Source organism: Bos indicus, chromosome 7 (genome assembly GCF_029378745.1).
Source record: "Bos indicus isolate NIAB-ARS_2022 breed Sahiwal x Tharparkar chromosome 7, NIAB-ARS_B.indTharparkar_mat_pri_1.0, whole genome shotgun sequence".
Taxonomy (NCBI): Eukaryota; Metazoa; Chordata; class Mammalia; order Artiodactyla; family Bovidae; genus Bos; species Bos indicus.
Genome location: NC_091766.1, coordinates 90,991,552 through 91,009,266, shown reverse-complemented (window position 1 = coordinate 91,009,266; position 17,715 = coordinate 90,991,552). Strand labels below are relative to the sequence as shown.

The 17,715-nt window shown below is 36.3% G+C and overlaps 1 long non-coding RNA gene across 3 annotated transcripts in view; it reads right to left on the bottom strand.

The window, feature by feature from the left end:
• The window catches only part of LOC139184229 (uncharacterized), a 309,385-nt gene that overhangs the window by 61,384 nt on the left and 230,286 nt on the right, over positions 1–17,715 (bottom strand). For all 3 annotated transcript variants that reach the window (XR_011567805.1, XR_011567804.1, XR_011567806.1), the window contains one exon: positions 491–568. This is a non-coding gene — a long non-coding RNA (uncharacterized lncRNA). The remainder of the gene's footprint in view (positions 1–490; positions 569–17,715) is intronic.

Sequence of the window (17,715 nt, the reverse complement as noted above, 5' to 3'; positions counted from 1 at the left end):
CTTACATTTCTCAATTTGTATTTAGCTGTCAGTCTGTGCACTAAAAACTGGACGAGCTATCAACCTTTTGCATATGTTTTCTATAAATACCTTTTCTTCTCTGATTCAACTGCCATAGGACTCTGCAGAAGTAGTGGTCTTAAGGGAGCTTACAGCAACCGGGAGGCAGCCAATGGCAGTGAGTTCACACACTAAGTGGCATCTTCAGAAAAGGACCAGCACTCATATTTTATGAAATATGTAACATGATTTACCCAGGGTTGTCAGAAGAGATGAATTTCAGCCAATGCAAGGTAATAAATAGTAATATGTGCTGCATACATTTGACTTATAACCCTTGGCATTTCGAAACCAAATTCTTCTGAAGAATTCATTTTATACATCATAAAGTTTTCTATTGTTTTCCTGTTTTGGCTGTCTTTGTCAACAGAGTTCTTATGAAAATATCATTTAAAATTGTAAATGAAGCAATATTTTTGAGACTACTCACCTAGGACTTTCTTTCCAGGCAATGCTTGCGAAAGGAAACTTAGCAGTGTAGAAAGTGGTTGGTTCAGTAAATCAGAACCTTGGTCAGGGGAAAAAAAAACACAGTAAGTTGTTTTTCTTGATTATGGGAAATCTGTTACTAAAGTTTAGCACTATATTCCCTCATGAAATATTTAATATCTTTTATAAACACAGAAAATTTATTTTGTTATAATTGTTATATTTGGAGTGAAATTTGAAGGCTCCAATAATGTACAGATATAAATTTTTGATTCAAGGCAGAACATTTTTCATTACATACAGCTTCTCCCCAGGTTCCAAAAACCTAATGAATGGCCTCATTTGCTGTTGTCCAGTGGATAATTGTTACAAAATCACTCAGATAGCCACATCACATATAGGTTTGCATTTAGGTTTACATTTTATTTTTTTATTTTCTCCCCTCACATAACCATACAACTATTTAAAATTCTCATATATGTCAATTATAGCTATCTAATTAAGGTGTAGCACCATATTATAACCATATATAAGATACATAATTTCAAAATATGGGATCCATATTTCCCCATGTAAGATTGTATATTTTCAAATAACATCCTTAGAGAGATTTCAATATCTGGCTATGTTCATAAAACACAAAGCAAGTGAAGGAACACCCCTCAACACATACACTATTTTGCCAAATACATACACACTCTCCATGTAATACAGACACTGCCCCTGAAAGAATGCCTGCTCTTTCGCTAGGGATTCTATTCTAAAGTTTCTCCTGACATATCCTTTTGAGTTCACAATAGAAACTTGAAGCTGGCCCCTGTAACAAGGCCCCAGAGACTCTGCATTTGCAGTAGCTCCTTACATCTCAATAATAGAAAACAAGACTTGGGAATAGGTGTATCTTCTCAATCTTATGGGGAATGTGAAGGCTACTACTTGAATTATTCATTGAGCAGGGAACAGGAAGATTATGTGACCACAGCCCACCTTTGCAACTGAACATTTTTACATCATTATAAAAAAACATGCATTACACATCTGTCATGGTGCTGGACCAGGCAATGTGTAAACTGAATTTACGAGAATTATCCTCCATAAATTTCCAGTTAGGACATAACTGAATTTCTGTAAGACAGATAATAAACATATACTTATGTAAATTATACAAATATGTCCATAAATTCGTTAACCAAGGCTTGAGTTTTTGTTTTTTATATCAGTTTTTCTGGACCAAAAGGTAGGAGGATGAAGATTTTCATAACTGAGAGGGGAGTCAGAACAAAAGTAAACTTCTGCATTCTTCAATCTGAATCAGTCTTCAGTCCCCAAATTTTATACATAGTGAGAATAAAGTATTTATAATTCCACCATTGTTACCATGAAAAGGTTTTGATATAAGTCAGCAAGTAAATTTTGTGCAATCTTCAGTAACTGAAGATCTGAGCAAACTCTGGGAGATAGTGAAGGACGGGGGTGCCTGATATGCTGCAGTCCATGGGATCGCAGTCGGACACAACTTAGTGACTGAAGGATAACACAAACGACTGAAGGTAAACTGAGAAAGGAAATTAACAAAATTGTTCCTGTGTTCACACTCAGATTGACTAATGATTTTGCTTAGCTAAACATAGCTGTCATGAAATGCTGTCCTTAGGAGAATAGTAGAAACTCTATAGCAGCTGTATTCAAACATCATTTTTATAATATAATAAACCCTTTATTTAAAACCTAGTAATTAAACCAGATCGTATTTTTTTCTTTGTTTACTTTATTTGTAGTATGCTGGGCACTGGAAAAACTGAGATGATGAAAATCTCTGCTTTCAATGAGCTCCTAATCTAATAATCAGAGAGTAGTAAAGAATCATTCAAATAAATAGATAATTATAATACAGTACCCTGCATACAGTGTTAAGAGAATTCAGAGAATATCTGTCTATCTCAGACTGAATATATACAGACTATATCCCACAGGATAATCACAAGTTACAAAGATAGAGTAAAAACCTGGGGATGCTATAGGCGTAAGGCTGAGGAATGGTGACGAAAAGAGGAACATTTCCCACAGTGAGGACCTCGTGCAAAGTCTCAGAGACACAGAAGAATTTTGTCTCTTCTCAGAATTGCTTATGGGGGGAGAGTTAAAGGAAAAGTAATACGTGGCATTTGTCATTTTGACTAGCACAATTGGCACAACCTTGAAAAGAGTGAGCCTTTATAAAAGCAAGAAGACTGCCCTGTTTATCACTTCAAATAGAAATATTAGCAATATGTTACAGACGAAGATAAAGAATTAGAACGCATTGTTATTATAAATCCTCCCTGTACTTAGAAGAATCAATAATCTTATTTCCTGAATATTCCCCTAATCTCTAATGAACAGACTGGCAACTTTGCAATAATGATAGCAGTCAACTTTAGATACATATACCCTATTGTCCGAATTCCATCACTTACTCCCAGTTTACAAAAAATTTCTAATATTAGAAGAATAACTAAATCACCTCCTAGATTGAATAATAAACTCTTATGCAAAGTCCATCTTCAGTGAAAGCATTTCAGTCCTGGTGAAATGATTTTAAAGGACCCCAAAATATATTTGGAATGCTCCCACGGCCAGACTGTAGCAAAGGTTAGAATCCAAATACCTTCCTTTATTTTTCTCCCAAATTTAAAATCCTGCCTGAAGATGGCCATACCAGGGAATTTTTTGTTTTTTTAAAGAACACAGATGAAACATCACCTTTGGCCAGTCTGTATATTGTTGTTAGTTAAATTATGTGTGGTTTGAATAATGAATCTTCTCTTGTTTATATGAAGCTTATTGGGAACATAAGCTTTATTTTCAGTAAAACCATAAAACGGAAAAAACTAACATTCAGAATGGGAATATAATATTTAAACAAACACATTTAAAACCTCATGCTTTAGGAGAAAACAGCTCAGAAAGGGACTCTTCAGCCGATAGGAAGACATTAGGTTGACCAAAACGTTTGTTTGGGTTTTCTGTAAGATGTTACAGAACACTTTGGCCAATCCATTACTACATAACCTCAGGATTAGAACTTTAGGTTCTCCTACCACATGTGAAGTTGAGAAGTTGAAGAAGATAGATCTGAAGAAATTAAAAAAAAAAATACAACATGGAGAAAATTTAGTTGAGAGAGAGGTTGTGAGACATGGAGGAAAAGAAAGGTTCAAAACTCATCAGAAAATTCTAGGAAGAGAGGAAGACTAGAGAAAGAGTATATGCAGAATGGTGGAATGGTAATAGAAGATTTTCCAGAAAGTCATAAACTCAAGATACATGAAGGACAATAACTGTCAAGAAGGAAAAATTAAAATTATTTATAAACATTGCCATTTTCTTTTGGACTTAATAGTAGATAAAATTTATATTATTGTTATTAAAAGTATTTTAAAAGTTACAATGGAAAGCATTTTCCAAAGGTTTACAAGAGAAAATAGAAAATTTGCACTAAATGCCATTGTAGTTTAAATACCACTGCAAATGAAGCTGTGGTGGGGGTTAAGTGTGCACTTGTTTTAGTAAAGCTTCTTTTTCCTTTATTTTTTAAAGAGTCAGCTCAGCTAAGAACTGTCTTGTACCTCAACAAATTATAAAACTGCAGGGCTCTTAGATCCAGGGCTCTTTGAAGGAAATAGACTAACCTGATATTGTACTTAGCCCCCACAGTATGTTATTTACTTGTCTTATGTGGTTTTATGCAGGACATATTCATTCTGAAGATGGGAGTTGCTTATATGAAAAGGTATATTAAGTCAGAATCTAGGCAAGAAACAAGCGAGTAATATGCAAAATGAAAAGGCTAAGCATAATTAATTAACAACTCAAAATTTTCAGAATGTGAAACTAGATTAAATACTGTAGAGATTCAGCTGAAAAAACTGTATTCTTAGCATTATTTCATATCATTTTCTAATGAGTAAATCGACTGAAGCTTATTCATTGAAGAACTCCATGCCCAAGAGTCTAAAAAATGAACAAGGCAATGTAGAATAAACCAGGCTCACACTCCAGTTGAGGAGTATAAAATTAATGAATACTATGTTAAAATATAAGTGTATAATATTGTTACAAATAATAATGTACCTAGTTTTATAGCATGACTGGTTTAGAGAATGAGACACTCTTAAATTTAAATTTTCATGTGTATTTAATATCTCCAAATATGATACATAAAACTCATCACCCAGCTTAAGAAGTAAAATAGTTCCCACACATTTGAAACTCAGTGAGTTCTTGTCCCCAATAATGTGTCCCTTCTCCACTGAGATTATCATTGTCTCAAAATAAGTTAAAACCTAGACTCACCTCAGTTAAATGTATAATGCTAAAGAAAAATATAGTATTTTAAAAGCCATCCAAAAATGCACTCATAATTTTTGAAGACAAATTAAAATCTAATAGTAACAATAAAAACCACAAATCATTGGAATATTATATTTAAATAATAATATAAAGTAGAATAGATCTATATATCCTGAGAAATTATCTTTCAATAATAAGTGAAAAAGAATACTTTTAAGCAAATAAAAATTGAGACACTTTGCTAGAATAAGACCTTCACTAAAGGAAATAATAAAGATGGACTTTAGGATGAGAGAAAATCAACCTAGAAAAAATGATAAGCATATGGATAAATCTAAAATAATATGGGTAGAGTAAATAATATAACTGTCTAGTTTAGGAGGTTAAAAAGTTTTTAAAAATAGTGAAAAATTCTGGGCAATAATACCATGTAATGAGAGGAAGAATGTTTGCAGTTAAAGCATTTTGAACTCTCATTTTAAGAGCTATGCTGCATACCCGCCAAATCCAACTATATGCTATCTATAATAAACACTAGTAACCACAGTACTGAAAGACAGAAGATAAAAGGATAGGGGAAATATTTTACACCAAAACATAACCATAGTAACCACAGAAACCAATACAACCATTTAATTTTATCGATAACATAAATTTTAGGGAAAATAATTAGAGCTAAAGAGAAACTACATATATTGATAGTATGTTTAATTAACCAAGATACAATATTCCAAATTGGTGTGCATCTAAAACATAGCTTCCAAATATGAAAGAAAAAAAAGAACGACTGGAAAATATTGACAAATCCATAACAAGGGAAGTACTTCCTTTTCTATTTTCTGTGTAAATGCTTGGAAAATGCTTTTTCTTATGACTTTTGAAATGCTTTTAATAACAATAATATAAACTCTATCTACTGGTAAGTCCAAAAGAAAATGTCAATGTTTGTAAATAACTTTTCCAATTCTGCCCCATAATAGACTGTTTTCTCTTACGTAATTACAGAATCCAGAAGTCTAAAATGAAGATCATCCAAAGATACTGATGATACAAACATCCTGAAAAACTATTAATATTAAAAACATAACTTTTCCCAAGGGACTTGACAAGTATCATATTTGGATGTTTAATTTATTTTCCTAGAATTAATGCCTGAATGTGCTTTGCACTCAGTCATGTCCCACTCTTTGCGACCCTGTGGGCTGCAACCCAGCAGGCTTTTCTGTCCACGGGATTCTTCAGGCAAGAATACTGGAGTGGGTTGCCATGCCCTTCTCCAGGGGATCCTCCCCACACAGGGATTGAACCCGTGTCTTCTGTGTCTTCTGCATCACAGGAGGACTCTTTACTGCTGAGCCATTGAGGAAGAGAACCTAAATAAATATATGATTGCCACAGTGGCCATAGAGTTCCTGTGATATCCTTAGCAAGTTGTTTGATTAATTTCTGTCTTTATGGACATAAAGAGAATTTTAAAACAAATGTGCTTTTTAATAGATAAATACTACTGTACACCCTAAAATAGAATTATTTCATATATAAACATGCTGGATATGCGTGCTAAATTTGCCTTGTTGTCTTATAAACACTGAAATATAGGATTTGTTGACTTTTATTACTACTTATCTTTTTCAGGTATATAATAATGTGGTTGGGGAATGACAATAACCATATGAAAATTTAATATAATTGTGGCTTTCTAGCGTCTGGTACACTGTAGCAGTCAAAAGCAATAGAACTGTTCACCTTCTTATTGGATTTCATCATAATTTCCATGCAGATAGCTTTTTCTTTAAAGTTGTAATAATACTGTTTTAATTCTGTTTTACTTAGAAAGTATATTCTATCATATGAGTTGATATATAATTCTTGATATTTCAAAACTTTAACTTACATTATTCAATGTTCAAAATGTTGAACAAATTATACAGTGTTTTATGTATTGATGGGTTTCACCAGGTGCCACTAGCGGTAAAGAACCCGCCTGACAACGCAGGAGCTGTAAGAGACTTGAGTTCAAACCCTGGGTTGGGAAGATCCCCTGGAGGAGGAAATGGCAAACCACTCCAGCATGCTTGCCTGGAGAAGTCCATGGACAGAGAAGCCTGACAGGTTATATATAGTCCATGGGGTTGAAGAGAGTCAGACAGGACAGAGCCACTAACAGCTTATGCAATGATACTAAATTACATTGATATTAAATGTATATATCTTTATGCACTGATACTAAATTACATTTTCTAATGTCTAATGCAGACAGTTACTTTTTTCTTATGTCATAATTTCATAGTTTTTTCCTAAAAAAATTTCAAGTTTATACTTTATGAAGAGTAACACTACCATGTTCAAATCAAATTTTGATGTATTTAAATTGTAACGTTTTCTATGCATTCATTAAAACTGATATTTTTGATAATATAAAATAGCCCTTTCCAGGATTATACTCTATATAGCCAACTATTCAAATTTCCATTTAAATCTCCTAAGATTGTATAGTTTACATTTAAAGTTTTTCCACATATTAAAATTCAATTGTATCGCAAAATATTTTATATATTTGCTGCTCTGATGAATCTTTCCTTATTAAAATTATATTTATTTTCTAGCTGTTAATTATTGGAGAGGGGATTAAACCAGTCAATCTTAAAGGAAATCTTAAAGAAAATCTTAAATTCAACCCTGAATACTCATTAGAAGGACTGATACTGAGTCTGAAACTCCAATACTTCAATGCCAACTCATTGGAAAAGTCTCTAATGCTGGAAAAGACTGAGAGCAGAATGAGAAGACGGTGCCAGAGGATGAGACGACTGGATGGCATCACTGATGCAATGGACATACACATGGGCAGACTCTGGGAGATGGTGAGGGACAAGAAGGCCTGGCAGGCTGCAGTCCATGGAGTCACAAAGAGCTGGACATGACTGGGCGAACAATAACAACAATTATTGGAAAATAAAAATAGAGGAAAATTTCTATCTTTATATTAGGAGCAAATATTTATTAGTCTATGATGGATTTACATGGATATTCTACATATATAACTATTTTTAAAAGGATACACTATGTACTGATGAAAGAGTTCATCAACCCTAAACCTGCCATAAAAGAAATGTAAAAGGGTCTTCTCTAAGTGGAAAAGTAGAATCTACAGGAAAAGAAAAACCCCACAAGGAAAGGAAAATATATATAAGAAGGACTGACAATCAACCACTTAAATAAGCTAGTATGAACATTAAAAGACAAAAAATTGAAAAACCAACTATAGACATTTTAAATAGTTCAGGGGTAAACATGAAACCATAAAATATGAAAAACAAAAATGTGAGTGATGGGAGTAAAAAGTTTATCTTTTAGAATATGTTGAGACTTAAATGACTACCAGTTTAAAACAGGTAGATATAGTTAAAGGTCAACACACAGGATATCCATGGCAACCACAAATCAAAAACCTACAATAGATACACGAAAAATAAAAAGAAAGAAACACAGATACTATTATAGAAAACCAGCAAACCACAAGAGAAGACAAAAAACAAGAACAGATAAGAACTGTAAAATCAATGGAAACCAAGTAATAAGATGGCAGCAAGGACATGTGTGTGTTAATTTGTCTCAGTCATGTTATGAAATAGCTGACATTTGAATTATCAGAAATGACTAGAAAGTCAGGGAAGTGATACTAATATCAGATGAAACAGACTTTGAAGCAAAAACTATAAGAAAAGACAAAGAAGGGGATTATGTGATAAAGGGATCAATACAAAAGAGGATATCACACTCATAAACACAGAGGCACCCAAAAGCAGAACACTTCAATATACAAAGCAAATACTAACAGACATAAAAGGAGAAAGTGACAATAATACAATAATAGTAGGAGAGTTTAAACCCCACTTACAACAGTGGACAGATCACTCAGACAGAAACCAATAAGAAAACATTAGTCTTAAGTGATACAACAGACCAACTGGACTTACAGATGTAGAGTATTCCAAACACAAACAGCAAAACACACACTTTTCAAGTGCACACAGAACATTTTCCAAGACAGATCACATGCAAGGCCACAAAATGAATTCCAACCAATTTTAAAGGATAGAAATTATATCAAGCATTTTTTGTAACCACAATAGTATAAAACTAGAAATCCATTACAGGAAGAACAAGTGGGAAAATAAACAAACACGTGAAGACTAAACAACATACTACTGAAAAATCACTGGGTCAATGAAGAAACCATAGGGAAAGTTAGAAATACCTTGAAACAAGTGAAAATGGAAACACAACACTCCAAAGTCCATGGGATGCAGCAAAAGCAGTCCTAAGAGGGAAGTTTACCATACAGATCTTCTTCAAGAAACAAGAAAAATCTCAAATAAACAACCTAACCTACCACATAAAGAAATTAGCAAAAGAAGAACAAAAATCACAAGGTCAGCAGAAAGACGCAAATAACAAAGACCAGAGAGGAAATAAGTAAAACAAAGATCAACAAACAATAGAAAAGATCAATGAAACCAAGCGTTGGTTTTTGAAAGATAAACAAAATCGATAACATTTAGCTGGCTCACCAAGAAGAAGGAAGAGAGGACCCAAATAAACAAATTAGAAATGAAAGAGGAGAAATAACAACTGATACCACAGAAATACAAAAAAGTATAAGAGAATATTATAAACAGTTACAGGCCAGCAAATTGGACAACCTAGAAGAAATGTACAAATTTCTAGAAATTTACAAACTGCCGAGGCTGAATCAAGAAGAAACAGACAATATGAACAAGCTAATCAATAATGGCACCCCACTCCAGTACTCCTGCCTGGAAAATCCCATGGACAGAGGAGCCTGGTAGGCTGCAGTCCATGGGGTCGCTAAGAGTCGGACACGACGGAGCGACTTCACTTTCACTTTTCACTTTCCCGCATTGGAGAAGGAAACGGCAACCCACTCCAGTGTTCTTGCCTGGAGAATCCCAGGGACAGGGGAGCCTGGTGGGCTTCCATCTATGGGGTCGCACAGAGTCGGACACGACTGAAGCGACTTAGCAGCAGCAGCAATCAATAATAATGAAATTGAATTTGTAATTTTTTAAAAATTCCAGCAAACAAAAGTCCAGGACTGAACTGTGTTACATATTTGTGAACATACATAAGAGAACTCATAACTATCCATCTCAAACTATTCTAAAAAACTGAAGGGGACAAAACACTATCAAATTCACCTTACAAGACCACCATTACCCTGATATCAAAACCAGACAAAGATACCACAGGAAAAGAAAATTATAGGCCAACATCTTTGATGAGTACAGGTAGACTCAGGTAATGCTGATATTATTTTGATTTGAACAGCTATTGCTACTATTTCTAATGGATAATCAGAGCATCAAGATATTAAAACACACAAGCATATAGAAAATGGAGCCTCTGTCCCTTTGATTTTTTGCTTACCTTAGGGTCAATCGTTATTATCAGTGTCAATTAAACTATTTAATTTTGTTTATAGCCTATAACCAATCATATCATGTTCTCCCACAAATAACAATCCTTCTAAACATCCAAAAGATATACAGCATGTAGGCCACACAAGTCAACATAAAAGTAGTCAGTATATTTCTCACACGCATATGCATACACACACACACACACTTTCCCTCAAACATATCCATTAATGTTTTTCTTCTTGACTTATTAGAAAAAGTGATAGCTATTAAACAAGTTATAAACATTAAGTTATGTTTCTCAAAAACAGTGGTAGAAAGGTATTTGGAATTCTGAAATGCATTTTGATTATACCTAGAATTGTTTACACTATTTTCAAGATGATATTGTCCCAAGTAGCTCAGTTAGTAAAGAATCTGCCTGCAAAGCAGGAGACCTGGGTTCAATCCCTGGGTCGGGAAGATCCCCTGGAGAAGGAAATGGCAGCCCACTCCAGTATTCTTGCCTGGAGAATCCCATAGACATAGGAGTCTGGCAGGCTACAGTCCATGGGGTTACAAGAGTTGGACACGACTTAGCGACTGAACCACCACCATTGTCCATCCCAAAAGTACATGGAAGTCCTTATTATCTCTTTTAAAATACATCAAATAATTTTCTGTCATATTATTTTACTTATAATTAGTACTTTGCAACATAATTGTTTAGTACATACATCATTTAGTATTTCATTTACCAAGTAAAGGAAATGATTTATTTACCAAAATTCATGCTAACCAGATGAATCATGCAGTCTTTAATTATGTTTTAAGAAATATTAATATCAATTCCTGGTAGAAAGTTCATAGTCATTTTCCTGCTTTTTATAAATTGATCAAATAATGTTATGTAATTGCCAGTAACTATTTCTTTGGATCCCAAATAAGTACCCACCTACTCAGTGCAATAACTTGGGGAAAATCAGTTGTAAGACAGTCCTACAAGGTAAAGTAGGAAATTGTACAAATCAATATATGTCATCTTAAAATTAAAAATATGAGTTAATTGTTACAAAGCATGAACTCACAAATTGGCAAAAATGTCTATCACAGGAAGTAATCTATTAGTAACTAATCTGAACCAACCAGATGCTATCTGTAACAGAACTGAATAATCAGAAGAATTTAGTCATTTCCAATGAACAATTATATAATCAATTGTCTTTTCAACCTTTTAGTTAATACTAGAATTTCACTGATAAAATCTTCATGAAACAATCTCAATAAAAATCATGTTTACATGGATCTCTGGAAGAGCTCCCAGTAGCCAAAGCTGAAATAACCTGAGCAAAAATAAAAACATTACCACAGTACTGGGTTTAACAAAGAATAAAATAATTAGTTTGCATCTGTATTAATTTTACTTTTCAGTTTTTATATTTAAAATTTCCATATAATGATATTGACTTTTTTCTTTTGCAGTACAGTTCAGTCTCAAAGTACACAGATCAAATTGCCAACATCCATTGGATCGTTCAGAAAAACATCTACTTCTGTTTCATTGACTATGCTGAAGCCTTTGACTGTGTGGATCACAACAAACTGTGGAATATTCTTAAAGAAATGGGAATACCAGACCACCTTACCTGCCTCCTGAGAAATCTGTATGCAAGTCAAGAAGCAACAGTTAGACCTGAACATGGAACAATGGACTGGTTCCAAATTGGGAAAGGAATATGTCAAGGCTGTATATTGTCACCCCGCTTATTTAACTTCTATGCTCACAGATCAATTGGGAAGAATCTGCCTGCAGTGCAGGAGACCCTGGGTTGACTCTTGGGCCAGGAAGATCAGCTGGAGAAGGGATAGGCTATGCACTCCAGTATTATTGGGCTTCCCTTGTGGCTCAGCTGGTAAAGGATCTGCCTGCAATGTGGGAGACCTGGGTTCAATCCTTGGGTTGGGAAGATCCCTGGGGAAGGGAAAGGCTATCCACTCCAGAATTCTCTGGCTTAGAGAATTCCATGGGCTCTATAGTCCATGGTTGTAAAGAGTCAGTCACGACTAAGCGGCTTTCACTTTCACTGTCATGCGGAGTACATCATGCAAAATACTAGTCTTGATGAAACACAAGTTGGAATCAAGATTTCTGGGAAAAATATCAATAACCTCAGATGATACCATCATGCAGATGATACCACCCTTATGGCAGAAAGCAAAGTGGAACTAAAGAGACTCTTGATGAAAGTGAAAGAGGAGAGTGAAAAAGCTGGCTTAAAACTCAACATTCTTAAAACTAAAATCACGGCATCCGGTCCCATCACTTCATGGCAAATAGATGGGGAAACAATGGAAACAGTGACAGACTTTATTTTCGTGGGCTCCAAAATCACTGTGGATGGTTACTGCAGCCATGAAATTAAAAGACGCTTATTCCTTGGAAGAGAAGCTATGACAAACCTAGACAGCATATTAAAATGCAGAGACATTGCTTTACTGAGAAGATCCATCTAGTCAAAACTATGGCTTTTCTAGTAGTCATGCATGGATTTGAGAGTTGGACTATAAAGAAAGCTGAGCACCAAAGAATTGATACTCTCGAACTGTGGTGTTGGAGAAGACTCTTAAGAGTCCCCTGAACAGCAAGGAGATCCAACCAGTCCATCCTAAAGGAAATCAGTCCTGAATATTCATTTGAAGGACTGACGCTGAAGCTGAGGCTCCAATACTTTGGCCACCTGATGCGAAAAACTGACTCATTTGAAAAGACCCTGATGCTGGGAAAGATTGAAGGCAGGAGGAGAAGGGGACGACAGAGGATGAGATGGTTGGATGGCATCACCGACTCGATGAACATGAGTTTGAGCAATTGAGCAATTGAGCAATTCCCACCAATCTGGGAATTGGTGATGGACAGAGAAGCCTAGTATGCTGCAGTCCATGGGGTTGCAAAGAGTCAGACATGACTGAGCAACTGTACTGAACTGATTGACTTTTTTCTTTCAAAATACAGCTCAATAAATTCTAATATATATTGGATTTGTGTAACCACCACCACAGTCAAGATACAGAACAGTTTCTTCACTATACAGAACTCAATTTTGCAATCCTCATGTAGTTACTTCCTCCTGTAACCTTACATCTGGTAACCACTGATCTGTTCTCAAAAACTATAGGGGTTTTTTGTTTTCTTTTTGAAAATGTCATACAAATTGAAACAAACAGCCTAATAAGAACTCAGCCTAATACCTCTGAAATTGACCCAAGTTGTTGGATATATCAGCAGTTTGTCTTTTTTGTTGCTGAGTAATATCCCATTGAATGGATGAGAACATTCTGTTTATCCATTCACCCACCGAAGGACGTTTGAGTTCTTCCCATTTATGTTTGTTTTGGTTTGGTTCTGGCAAATATGAATAGAGCTGTCACAAATATATTTATGCAGATATTTGTGTAAACATTGGTTTTCAATTCTCTAGGTTAAAAACCCAGGAGCAGGATAGCTGGGTCAAATGATAAGCACATGTTTAACTCTTATAGGAAACTTCCAAAATGCTTTCAGAGAGACTATACCATTTTGCCACCAGCAAATGTTATGATCTTCACTTTTCATGACTGCCAATATTTTTTTCCCTTGGCCATGATAACAGATGTGTAGTGGTATTTTGTATGCAAGGGTGTGTACTAAGTCGCTTCAGTCATGTCAGACTCTGTGCGACCCTGTGGACTGCAGCCTGCCAGCTTCTCTGTCCATGGGATTCTCCAGGCAAGAATACTGGAGTGGGTTGCCATTTCCTTTGCAGGAGATTTTCCTGACCCAGGAATTGAACCTGTGTCTCTTATGTCTACCTGCATTGGCAACCGGGTTCTTTCCCACTAGCGCCGCCTGGGAAGCACAATGGTATCTTACCAGGACTTTAATTTGCATTTCAGTAAAGGAATGAAGTGAATGTATCTTCATGGGCCCTTTTTTTTTTTTTTGCCATCATTGTATCTCCTTTTCATGTGTTTATTCAAATCCTCTGACCTATTTTTAAATGTATTGTTTTATGACTGTAGAATCTTGAGAGTTCTTCATACATTCAAAATACATTTTATTTATTGGATATGTAATTTACAAATATTTTTACTTAGTCTGTAGCCTGTCTTCATTTTCTTAAATTGTCTTTTACAAAGAGAAAGATTTTTTTAATTTTGATAAATCCTAATTTATCTTTTCTCTTTCTTTTATGAACCACATTTTTAGTGTCACATTTAAGACTCCTTCATCTACCACAGGCCACATAGATATTCTATTTTCTTATAAAAGTTTTACAGTTTTATGTTTTACATTTAGATCTATGATCCCTTTCTGAGTGAATTTTTTTGTATAAGGTTAGAGGTTTAGGCCAAGTTTCACTTTTTCTTTCTGTTTCTTTCATCCACGTCTCTCTATACCAATGTCACAATTCCTTGATAATGGTAGTTGTACATAGTAAGTATTGGGGCTTCTCAGGTGACTCAGTGGTAAAGAATCTATCTGCCAACGCTAGAGGGGCAGGAGATATGGATTCAATCCCTGGGTCAGGAAGATCCCCTGGAGGGGAAATGACAAGTCACTCTAGTATTCTTGCCAGGATAACCCCATGGACAGAGGAGCCTGGAGGGTTACAGTCCATGGGGTTGCAAAGAGTCAGATGAGATTGAATGACTGAGAACACACAGTAAGTCTTTAAATCAAGTAACGCAATTTCTCCAAATCTATTTATTTATCAAGTACTTTTCGTTATCACATAAACATGTTAAAAGGAAGGAAGGAATAGAGGCGGGGAGGAAAAGAGAGAGAGAGAAAGGAAGAAAGACAGGCAGGAGGAAAGAAGGGAAGGAATAAAAAAGAAAGAATGAGAGAGAAAAAGAAAGGAGTAGAACCTACTTAATGAAGAGTTGAAAATAATTTGAAGGAAAAGGAAAATATAAAATCACCATTATGACATCACATTAATAATTGTTCCAGCCAATAGCCACTGCTGCTGCTGCTGCTGCTAAGTCACTTCAGTCGTGTCTGACTCTGTGCGACCCCATAGACGGCAGCCCACCAGGCTCCCCGGTCCCTGGGATTCTCTAGGCAAGAACACTGGAGTGGGTTGCCATTTCCTTCTCCAATGCATGAAAGTGAAAAGTCAAAGTGAAGTCGCTCAGTCGTGTCCGACCCTCAGCGACCCCATGGACTGCAGCCCACCAGGCTCCTCTGTCCATAGGATTTTCCAGGCAGGAGTACTGGAGTGGGGTGCCATTTCCTTCTCCTCAATATCCACTAATGAATGCTAAAAAAACTTTAATGGGCAAAACATTAAAGAGGAACGGGATAGTTGTAGGGCCTCTAGGTATCTTCCCCAAATATTCATGCTGTTGTTGTTGTTCACTCACTAACTTGTGTCCGACTCTTTGCAACCATGGACTGTAGCACGCCAGGCTTCTCTGTCCATCACTATCTCATTAAGTTTGCTCAAACTCATGTCCATTGAGTTGGCGATTCCATCCAACCATCTTATCCTCTGTCACTCTCTTTACCTCTTGCCCTTAGTTTTTCCCAGCATCAGGGTCTTTTCCAACGAGTCATCTCTTCTCATCAGGTAGCCAAAGTATTGGAGCTTCAGCTTCATCATCAGTCTGGCAGATGAAATCTGACAGTGTTTCCACATTTCCCCCATCTATGTGCAATGAAGTGCTAGGATCAGATGCCATGATCTTAGTTTTTGAATGATGTTGAGTTTAAATCAGTTTTTTCACTCTCCTCTTTCACCTTCATCAAGAGGCTCTTTTTTGTTGTTGTTGTTAAGCTTGTTTACATTTAAATTTTATTTATTTTTAAGCTATTTTGAGTGCTAAAAAGGAAAGAGCAGTCCATACAAAGAAAAATTATGGTTCCCTCCTCGATCAATTTCCACTGACAATCATTTACAATTCTTGTAGTTATTCCTTATTTACTTACATTATTAGTCTTTAAATGATTGTGCTGTTTCTTAATCTTTCAGTTTTAGAAATTTCCCATCATATTCCAACCATTTAGAAATTAGAATTTAGGGCTCTTTTATCATCCATCACCTCCAAACGTGTGTCCTCTCCTTCAGCCGTTGGTATTCAGCTGTAACTCACTTTTGGTTAATTCTGTGGTGCCAGCTTTTCATCATCAAGAAGACATATCATTTGTTTTACTTTGTTTTGATTTTATTGCTGAGTCAAGCAGTAGTCTATGGATTTACTTCCTGCCACGAAAGTGTATGTTCCTCGGTTCTTTGTCTCATCACAACAAAGATTTGGAGCAATGGACACTAAAGCCCTTGGCGTGTCACAGCTCTCGGGTCTTAGATAAACTGTGTTACAGCTCCATTTTATTTAGAAGATAGCAGGAGAATCCAAGACTCGAAGAGAAGAGAGTGGAGGAGCGCATGGGGGAGAGAGGGAGGGAGGGAGGGAGAGGGAGAGAAAAAGAGAGCGCACGCACGCGGGAGAGAGAGAGTCCATGAGAAAGCGCTTTGACTCCTCCTTTTATATGTTTTTCCTCCACCTGGGCCTGCCCTATGCAAATTGGGCTTAGCCAGGAGTGCTGTTTGTTCTGCCTGAAGTCTTCACTCTGGTCCTTGGACCTTCCTTTGACCTTGCTTGTCTTTTAGCCACCGCCACTTTGGACTCCTTTTCCCTATTCTAATTACCTAACATTCCCCCCTCAAGAGATGGGAGGCCCAATTCTTTGGGAATAGGAGCGTCGAGGTCTTTCTGGCTACTTCCTGCTGAACTGGGATGGCGAGGGGTATTGGGCCTCCCCCTCTTGCTAGTCTCAATCCTCAGAGTCCTTATAGCGGTGTCCAAGGGTGTGTGATATTTTCTGTCATCAGCTGTAGTTTTATATCTTTGTTGAACTGGCACTGCATGTTGTAGCTGGTTGACCTGGGCAGAGACAAAACAGGTTAGACAATTGACAGTACATGGAATAATAGCATTCACATGGCCAGGATGGCTCAAGTCCTCCTTGTTCAGGGATCAGAAGATCTATCTCCTGTTTTGGAGTACAGTCTCTGTCAAGCTGTGTTAGCTCTTTAGAGTTATCCTGAGAAATCTTATCCCCAGAAACCAGATTTTGAGGGTGTTCATTAGAATGACACTCATTGGTAGTCCTGAATAGGTATCTGAGATTTCCCAGGGGCTCACAGGTGTATTGAGTGTCCTCTTCTGTTTTCTTCCACGGCTTGACTCATGAGTAGTGAATCCAGGAGTCATGTCCTGGTACCTTGACTGCTGTGGGGGTAGAAAGTATTACAGTGTAGGGGCCCTTCCATGTGGGCTGGAGTTGAGCTTTTGGGGACCCGTCTTTCCAGACTTTAATTAGGACTTGAGTCCCTGGAACATATAGTGATGACTCTTTAGAATCTTTTGGGTCCTGGTTCATATCCCACAAGCGTATATCCTGTTGGAATTGCCCAATGGCCATGGTATG